At 43.9% G+C, this 9,603-nt stretch overlaps 2 pseudogenes; both read right to left on the reverse strand.

Moving 5' to 3' along the window:
• Window positions 1–390: 390 nt before the first annotated feature.
• On the reverse strand, window positions 391–1,042 carry LOC134209242 (vitronectin-like; annotated as a pseudogene).
• A 385-nt stretch (window positions 1,043–1,427) lies between these two features.
• On the reverse strand, window positions 1,428–2,129 carry LOC134209243 (stromelysin-1-like; annotated as a pseudogene).
• Window positions 2,130–9,603: the final 7,474 nt, after the last annotated feature.

The raw sequence follows: 9,603 nt of genomic DNA on the forward strand, positions 1-9,603 counted from the left end.
ATCTACGGCGCCCATCAAAGTCACGTGATTGGAGTAGCATTGTCTAATCGACTTTTCTGTTGCTAACATGATGAACCCAAGTTCACAGTTCGGATTCTGGATAGGTACCCGACAAACTAATTAGGAAAACAGGACTAGATCTATGGATAGAGGACAGAGTCTGTTCAGGAAAGGTCGGTTTCACTCACCCGATCCAAAATCAAATCATCGGCGACATTGTCGTATGGTCTTCATCATTCTTATGCTTTAACATTACCTAACGTGTCGAAAGTCGTGGGTATTTTTGCAGCCCTACCAGTGCGCCACCGGCCGATGGGAATGGTGGGTCGTTGGTCAATCTAAACGAAATGTCGTTAATCACGGTTCAGCGAAGGGGCATACTTCATTTGCTTATACTGAGAACGTCCTATCGTTAAACCGATAGTACTTGTCGTCCTTAAAATGAAATGTACAGCCATTGTACTGCAGCCCAGCATCAATGTTTTGGGCAGCCCTTCCAGTTGGAGATGGGTTTCGGGTACGTAGACTTGACCGGCGGCCGCTTCAGAAGTCAGACCGCCAGAACTTGCTACCCTTGTAAGTAGATTTTGCCGTTACCGCCCCAAACAAAACGGCAGGATGGTCCGGAATCCGGTGAATCCTTCGCTGATCTCCTTCGGTAATCTCCGTCCACTTGTCGCGATTACGCCAATGCACGGTCCCCTGGAAGATACGTCTTCCATTTTAACGTGAAGGCGGCATCGATGTTTCCTGCGAGTGAAAAATTGATAATGAAAATTTGGGATCAATCCACAAATGAATTCTACAAACCTGGTAGTCCAGGCCATCCTACAATTTTCTTTGGATAACCTCCTCCGCTAGCATTCTCCGTCAGTTTGTATAGTTGTACCCCTTGAAGGCGTAGGTACTGCCATCCGCGGTGTTGAACATGCGTCGATCTTGGGTGAGGAGCACGCTCAGATCTGGATCTCGTTGCACTGGACGTGAGGTCGTTCAGTGGTTGAACCCATGCCACTGGAGCTTCCTCCGGTTTTGCGTCCATAGAGACTTTGGATTCCTGGTGTAGTAGAAAAAAACGCATTATTTACGGAAATAGTGGTTCACTGTCAATGGCAGTTATTTAGGGTTGCGAACATAGGGGTCGATAGACAAATTATAGAGAGACAAAGGTTAAATGGTTGATTTCATCAAATCTATTCATCGAACTATTCTATGTTTGCTCGATTTTTGTCCTTCGATCTTCAGTCATAGAAAACATACGATGAAAAGGCTCAACACTACGAATTTTAGTATTGTCAAATCAACTAAGTCTAGTATCAGTAAAAGATGTCTAATTGAACAAATTCGTAAACTCTACTTGCATTCGATATTACACCTACTCTATTCCTCACCTGAATGTCATCAGGAATCAACAGGAAACTACCGGATCATACCCCCCGGTAGCAATCTGCCATCGAACCGACATCCGGTGACTCAACGCCCAGTGACCAAACTCGTGACGCAACGAACAGATTCGTCCTGACTCTTTCCAATCGTCCAAAACTCCGCATCGTCAAATAGGCATCCCCTCCTAAACCAGGAAGTAAAGCGTGCGCCAGCCGCCCGGGCCATCAAACGGATCACCATCGCCGTGCTCGTTAACCTCGAACCTAATATCTATGTGCACTGGGCGCTCTTCTTTGAGTGTGAACGACAGATCGGTGTACTCCTCCACACCGAGAAAGCCTTATTTCTTATCTGCTTCGGCGCGATCAGCCGCGACGGATACTTCGATATCCTATGGGTAAGCGCTTTCACCCTACCGACTACCCTGGAGGCCGTACCGTTTCGATCAGGGAATCGATCCGAATCCGACCTATCGAACTCCGCACCGTGGCGTGGCTGGCTCCATCGTTTCGCCGTCCAGCTCGCCGGTTATGTTGAAGACCGGCAAAGCTCACAAACTCCGCGTTGCCTTCCCCGGTGTATCTCCAGCAGGCTCCGCTGGTTGGATTCCGTACTTCGCACTAGAGGTAGCCAAATTGTGACAAGTGAGGCTGCGGACGAGATAAAAGATAAAAACACAAATTAGATAACGGAATCAGACTACAGTTAAGGGCTTTCTTCAATACCGGAACCCATTCGTACATAACGATCGACGCTTAAGCGCAGACAACCGAGACACCGCCATTCGCGCCTCCTTTCGTGGAACTTTCCCTGCCAAATGGTCCCAGGAATTGTTCTATGAACAAACCGCTCGAGAACGCAATTGTATTCTGTGGAACGGCGGGATGGCACCTGAACGAGGCAATAATCGAACTAGGACATTCTACGGGCAGCCAGCAGCCATTAGCAGGGCCGTCCCCATCGAGTTAGCATTAGTGATTCCGGACGTGTGTTGGCGTGTGCAAATTCAGCAGCACTGCAGGGTAGACTTTGTATGGGGCAAGGTAAGTTACTGGAAGATCAGATTGAGATCAACTGATGATGATAGCAGAAAGTGTCCATCGTCGGTGTCGTGGTTAATAGTCGTATACATATTCGACAGGGCATTTACAGGATGTCATTAAATTGCAATTAATTTTGGCTGGAAATATGAATGGATGATAACCGGTAGATAGATTTCATATCTCGAGACATCAGCAAAGTGCATATTGGAAAATGTGTTTTCTTTCTGACGTAGGACTTCATCTTTGTTTTCGATGTGGAAATACCGGATAATAAATTTCGAACATTCAAGCCGAAAATAATTTGATTTTATGGTTAGAAAATCGATTTACTTTTAAGTCATCAACACGAAAGTTAATTTTTTCAATTAAAACATTTGATTTGTTGTTTTTTTTAAATTCTACCACTCCAAATTAAATTTTATTTCTGGTGGATACACAATAAAATTGAAGAAACGAAGAATGAAAACACTCATTAAAGAAAAAACAGATCTGAGTCACTGTTTTAACTTAAGAGAGATCATGCATACGAAACATTAAACGCCGTTTTGGTTATTTCAAATCGGATGAATTCGTAGTCAACGCTTTTTGAACTTTCGTTACAGTCGTCAGACACGGGAATGCAGTTACTTTGCAAGCTAAGGCGCAAATTCTTCAATCTGGTTATGGCGAGTTCGATTCATAAAAGCCTCCTTTGAAGATGAAAGTCCTTTTAAAGAGACCTTTCTACATGATGCTCAAAAGCCTTTTCAAGGGGTTCGAAAACATAATTTCAAAGGGTCTGCCTTCTTTCAAAAATTTCAAAGTCTCCTTTCAAGATGCTGAGAGGGCCCCTCTTGCAAATATAAAGGCCTTTTTCAAGATACTCAGAGCCATCTTTGCAAGGAGATTAGAGGCCATATTGCAGGAGATTCTGAAGTATTCAAGGCTCAGGCCTCCTTTGAGGAGGTTCAGGCCTTTTTTCTAGAGTTTAGAAGCATCGCACAAAAGGATCTCTCAAGACGTTCTAAAGCCTACTTTCAAAAGTTCGGTAGCTTCCTTCCGATGTTTAAAAAGGTTTAAAACTTCCTCAAGAGCTTGAAAACCTTCTTTCGATAGGCTCAGGAAGCCTCCTTCCATGAGGGGCTCAGAAGCCTCCTTCCATGGCTCAGAGCCTACTTCCATGAGGCTCAAGCCTCCTTCCATGGCTCAGGCTCCTTCCATGAGGCTCAGAGCCTCCTTCCATGGGCTCAGAGCCTCCTTCCATGGAAACAGGCCTCCTTCCACTGAGGCTCAGAGCCTCCTATGAGGCTCCAGAGCCTCCTTTCAAGAGCTCAGGCCTCCTTTCTGAAACAACCTCACTTCAGAGAGCTCAAGCCTCCTAGGCCTCAGGGCTCAGAGCCTCCTTTCAAGAGGCTCAGAAGCCTCCTTTCAAGAGGCTCAAGCCTCCTTTCAAAAGGCTCAAGCCTCCTTTCAAGAGGCTCAAGCCTCCTTTAAGCTCAACCTCTCAAGAAAGCCTCCTTCAGAAACTCAAGCCTCCTTTCAAGAGCTCAGAAGCCTCCTAAAGAGCTCCAGAAGCCTCCTTTCAGAAGGCTCAAGCCTCCTTTCAAGAACTCAAAGCTCCAAGCCTCCCTTTCCAAGAGCTCAGGCCTCCTTTCAAAGGCTCAGAGCCTCCCTTTCTCAAGAGGCTCAGGAAGCCTCCTTTCAAGAAGAGCTCAGAAGCCTCCTTTCCAAGAAGGCTCAGAAGCCTCCTTTCAAAGGCTCAGAGCCTCCTTAAAACTCAGAAGCCTCCTTTCTAAAGCTTAGAGCCTCCTTTCAGAAGCTTGAGCTCTTTCAAAAAGAAAAACTCAGAGCCTCCTTTCAAAACTCAGGAAGCCTCCTTTCTGAGCTCAGAGCCTCATTTCAAGAGCTCCAGGCCTCCTTTCAAACTCAAGCCTCTTTCAAAACTCAAGCCTCCTTTCAAGAGGTTTTAAACCACTTTTCAGAGCTCAGAGCCTCCTTTCAAGCTCAAAGCCTCCTTTCAAAGAGCTCAAGCCTCCCTTTCAAGAGCTCAGGAAGCCTCCCCTTTCAAGAGGAGCTCAGAGCCTCCTTTCAAGACTCAAACCTCCTTTCAAGAGCTCAGAAGCCTCCCTAAAAGAGCTCAGCCTCACTCTCAAGGCTCGAGCCTCCTTTCAAGGCTCAAGAGCCTCCCTTTCAGGACTCAAGCCTCCTTTCACAAATCAGAGCCTCCTTTCAAAGTCAGCCTCTTCAGAGCCAGCCTCCTTTCAAGAGGCTCAGAGCGCCTCCTTTCCAGAGGCTCAGAAGCCTCTTCAAAGGCTCAGAGCCTCTTTCAAGAAGGCTCAAGCTCTTCTAAGCCAGAACCTCTAAGACACTCCTTTCAAGAGGCTCAGAGCTTCCCTTTCAAAGAAGCTCAGAAGCCTCGCTTTCAAAGAAGGCTCAGGACTCCTTTCAAGGCTCAGAAGCCTCCTTTCCAAGAGAGCTCGAGCCTCCTCAAACTCGTAACCTCCTAGTCATAAGCACTGAAACCTCTAAGCGCCCTCCCTCCATTTAAGCTCGTAAGCCTCCTTTCCGCTTCCTCCAAGACTCATGCCAACAGCCTCCTTTCAAAAGAATTCGTAAGCCTCCTCCAACAAGGCTCAGATAAGCCTCCTTTCAGAAAGCATTAAGCCTCCTTCAAGAAGCTCGTAAGCCTCTTTCAAAGCCTAGCTTTCAAATTCGTGCACTTCTTCAAGAAATCATAGGCCTCTCTCAAGAGGCTCGTAAGCCTCCTTTCAAGAGGCTCAGTCAGCCTCCTTTCACTCAAAGAGGCCTCCCAGAGCTCGTAAGCTTCTTTCAAAGAGGCTTAAGCCTTTCAGCTCGCTCCTGCAGATCAAGTAGCTCTCAGAGCTTGAAGCCTTCTTTCAAGAACCAGAAGCCTTCTTTCAAAGAGGCTCAGAGCTTTAAGGTAGAGCTTTTCTTTCAAGAGGTTCTTTAAAGCCGCCTTTCAGAGGGTCACAACCTCGTTTCAAAGGCTCGAAGCCTCCTTTCAAGAGGCTCGAAGCCTCCTTTAAGAAATCAGGAAGCCTCCTTTCGAGGCTCGAGCTCCTTCCAAGATGAACTCAACCTCCTTTCAAGAGCTCGTGCCTCCTTTCAAGAGCTCCAGAGCCTCCTTTCAAAGCTAGGCCTCCCTTTCAAAGAGGCTCCAGAGCCTCCTTTCAAGACTCAGAGCCTCCTTTCCAAGAAGGCTCGAAGCCTCCTTTCAGAGAACTCAGGAACTCTCCTTTCAAGATGCTCAGAAGCCTCCTAGATCGAAGCCCAGGCTCAGAGCCTCCTTTCAAGGAGACTCAGGAGCCTGCTAAGCTCAGCTCTCAAGAGAGCCTCCAAGAGCCGCTTCCTCTTCAGAAAGACTCCTTTCAAAGAGCCTCCCTTTCAAGAACTCCAGAGCCTGCTTTTCAAAGACAGCCTCCTTCAGAGCCAGAACCTCCTTTCCAAGCTCCAAGCTCCTTTCAAAGGCAAGCCTCTTTCAAAGAGCTCAGAGCCTCCTTTTCAGAGAACTCAGAAGCCTCCTTTCAAGAGCTCAGAAGCTTCTTTCAAAACTCAGGCCTCTTTCAGAAGCTCAAGCCTCCTTTCAAGAACTCAAGACTCTCTTTCAAGAAGCTCAGAAGCCTCCTTTCAGAGGCTCAACTCTCCTTTCAAAACTCAGAGCCTCTAACTCAACTTTCAAGAGCTCAGAAGCACTCCTTTCAAGAGGCTCAAACCTCCTTTCAAAAGCTCAAACCTCCTTTCCAAGAAAACCTCCTTAAGGAAGCTCGACTCTTTCAAGAGAACTAGAGCCTCCTTTGCAAAGACTGAACCTTCTTTTAAAGGCTCAAAGGCTAAGAGCCTTCGCTCAAGCTTTGAAAAGCAGGTTTCTAGTAAGCCCCCAAAGGGTCGATAACCTCGTTTCCAAGACTCAGAAGCCTTTTGAACGAGGCATGGGCTGATGTAATGAAATGTAAAGATTTCACCGCAATAACGACAATTTCAAACAATTTTGATTGAGACCACATAATGTGACCTTAAAGACACATATTCCATGTAGTTACTGCAACTCATATATGATTAGATTTAGTCCATCAAGTTGGGTGCAACATTTTTGTCTGTCTTGTGCTGCATCGGAATCCTTACATCCGGTCAATTCTCACGTCCGTTTTCATATAACAATTATTACGCTTATTCATAATGGTGATAAAATGGGTATGTCTCAATGAATGCAAAAGTTGAGGGGGTACCTCTCAAGAAAAAATTGAAACCGCGCTGATTACTGAGCTCTATTTGAACGAAGCAGTTATTGTGTCGAAAATCGGTTTGACCGAAGCGACATATGGTATGAAATAACATATGACGTAGACGAGCCGAAATGGTCGATTGAGCTAAGCCGAAATATAAGTGAGAACGAGATCCACTACCAAAATATCTATTAGACAGAACTGGTTTACTTCAAATAAAGCCGTTAGTTCAAATGGTATTGTTTGGCAGGAAGGATAATGTTTGGCATAGCAAGTCACTGAAACCAATGCCGTTTAGACATCGCCATCGTTTGACCTGCTGTGATTTAGCCGAAAAATACGTTTGGTCGGAGAATGGGGTCCTATGGTCGAAAATGTTATGTTGATCAGATTCCGTTACTCAAGGAAGGTCATTTGGCCGACGATTCTTATGGCCAAAGTGTCATTTGAGTCGAATTGGATCTTAGACATGTGTGGCGTTTGGCTGAACAATAGATCTCAAAAGTTTGAGAGATAAATAATAATTGAAATAAAGTAAGACATGAAGAAGGAAATAAGAATTAGGAAGCATGACCATTCAGCCAAATGACATTGCGACCATTTCATTTTTGAACGTCTTTCTAGAAATGATCAGTATCAGCCGAAGACATGTATGGGCCGTATACTTTGGACAATGCATATCCAGACCAATGTCTTTCGATCGATAGGTTTCAATTTAATGGTTTATTCAGCCAAATGAAATTTTTCAAACAACTTTTGCTTGGCATACTTTACCGAAAAGAAGGCTAAGGTAGTTTAGCCGAATGTGTCAGAATTGGTCCAAATGGTTGAAACATGTCCCGATTGACCCTATGAGAAAATGGATTTGGATTTGAGGCTCTTGGTCTGCTGATTTAAGCAGAGCAGTGAGTGACTGAGCTGAAAGACTAAAATGTCTAGCTCGAGACATATTGTCACCAGAATATTATCGGGGCGTGCGTCGTACTTTTTGCATTCGATCTCAGCAGCCACATGACAAACTTGATAACCGCTTTCAAGCGCCATTGTGTTCTAGCAGTCGTGAACGATCAAGATCGTTTTATGTGCTTCCACCTTCTCTTCTCCAATTTTGCTCGCACTGAAACCATGTTTCGTTGTCCGCATTGAACACGTTAGGTGACCCGCGATCCGTAGTTACTACTTCCATTATGATCCGGTCAGCTGTTTTTGCTAGAACCAGATATTTGCTTGAGACTTTGTTTCTAATAATCTCTTTGGTTAGGTCACACTGAGTGGCTGCAATGTCAAAAAAGCAAGTCAATGAAGGGAAGGGAGGAAATGATGCCAGTCACTCCAATTGGAATGAAGATAACCCTCTGCACTTGTCACGAGTTCGAGAATTTTATTTGAATTGTTGGGTTAAGGTTCGATTGCGGATGTTCGTCTTGGTTAACGAGTTAATGTGATGATAGGAGAAATAATGGATGGAATTTGTAATTGGATATAGAAAAGAACTTTTCATTTCATTTCCTATTCAAGCAGTTACTACTAGGATAGATCATGGTTGAAGGTATAAGGTTATAGAATATAGAAACATAAAGGAAGATCAAAGTAGGAGAATGGGACGGACATGGATTGAACCCGCGACACTCCTGCGTATGACTGGCAGTGGTAGCATATGACTATCAAGCCCGTTAACTTATACTAAATGACTTATAACCAGGTGTGCAGAAATTGCTCTCAGAGATAATGAACAACGATAAAAGAAAGGCAAAAACTGTTCCGAATAATAACAAGCCAAGATGAACTTCTCACTGAAAAATCACCATAATAGAAAAAAAAACACATGCCATGATAACAAATCTATCAATCTTGTATACAAGTGCGAAAAAAAACAGAATCGGATAGGCAGCCTCGCTTTTTTCTGCTCATTTAAGATTGGAGACTGCTGGCTCTTTTAACAAGTTGAAATGCATCATCGGAACAAGTGCTCCCTGCGTTTGGAGCTTTAAAAGAAATTTATAGTGAGGTATACCTCCGAAATGATTCTTTATCATGACACCTTGCGAAAAAAGTCTCTACGGTATACTTACATATCGTTATGTATACATATATAATAAGTGTGAGACTTTTTCTTCTCGTTTGATTCAATCCTGCCTATAACTATGAATACTATTTCCTTTTCAACTCATGAAGGAAAAATTATGTCTTTGGTAGGTTTTAATATGCTGTTGGTGTTTTTGTTCAAAAATTTTCAAGAATTTGGCTACAAATACTTTTTAATGTTCAACGATTTTCAGAATCAAATTTGTAGAAAGAGGTCTTAAAAAAATTAATTTCTTTCTTTGATATATCCGTCATTTCCTGGATATAATAATTCAACGCTTGAATGGCATTTTAGTGTATTTGAGAAATAATGTGAAATAATATCACCAATAAAAGAACATTTCTATCTAAGATCAGATCAAATTCGGATCATAACAATATATGACCACGTTTGATTAAAAGAAGACAATTTCTCACATATATTAGCGTCAATACTCTCTATACCTTGAAGGATCAGTGAAGAAGTATTTTCACTTCAGACACCCTTCAAGTTCAATGCTGGCCTACGTGATTGAGAACACGCCGAGCTTCAATCAGAAAAACCAAACAGCACTGAGGGTAATACAACATCCAGCAGCACTTGTGAACTTTGGACCCAAACTCAATTCAATTGTCAGGTTTAGCTTGTTTTACTTTAATCACAATTTATCGCTGTCAGCATTTTAGACACAAATGTCTGATCGTCGTGTTATCAAATAACGTTCTCGGTCCTGCCCCTTCTCTACCGTTCCGTGGAATTTCCTCCGGTGCATTTGGAAAGCAACTGTCACGCAGCCGCATGGATGGATGCAATTTTGAGGATGCCTGCGGCTCAACAATAACCAATTCGATGATTGTCCGTCCGCTGCCCGACGGCAATTGATTTG

Source organism: Armigeres subalbatus, chromosome 2 (assembly GCF_024139115.2).
Source record: "Armigeres subalbatus isolate Guangzhou_Male chromosome 2, GZ_Asu_2, whole genome shotgun sequence".
NCBI lineage: Eukaryota > Metazoa > Arthropoda > Insecta > Diptera > Culicidae > Armigeres > Armigeres subalbatus.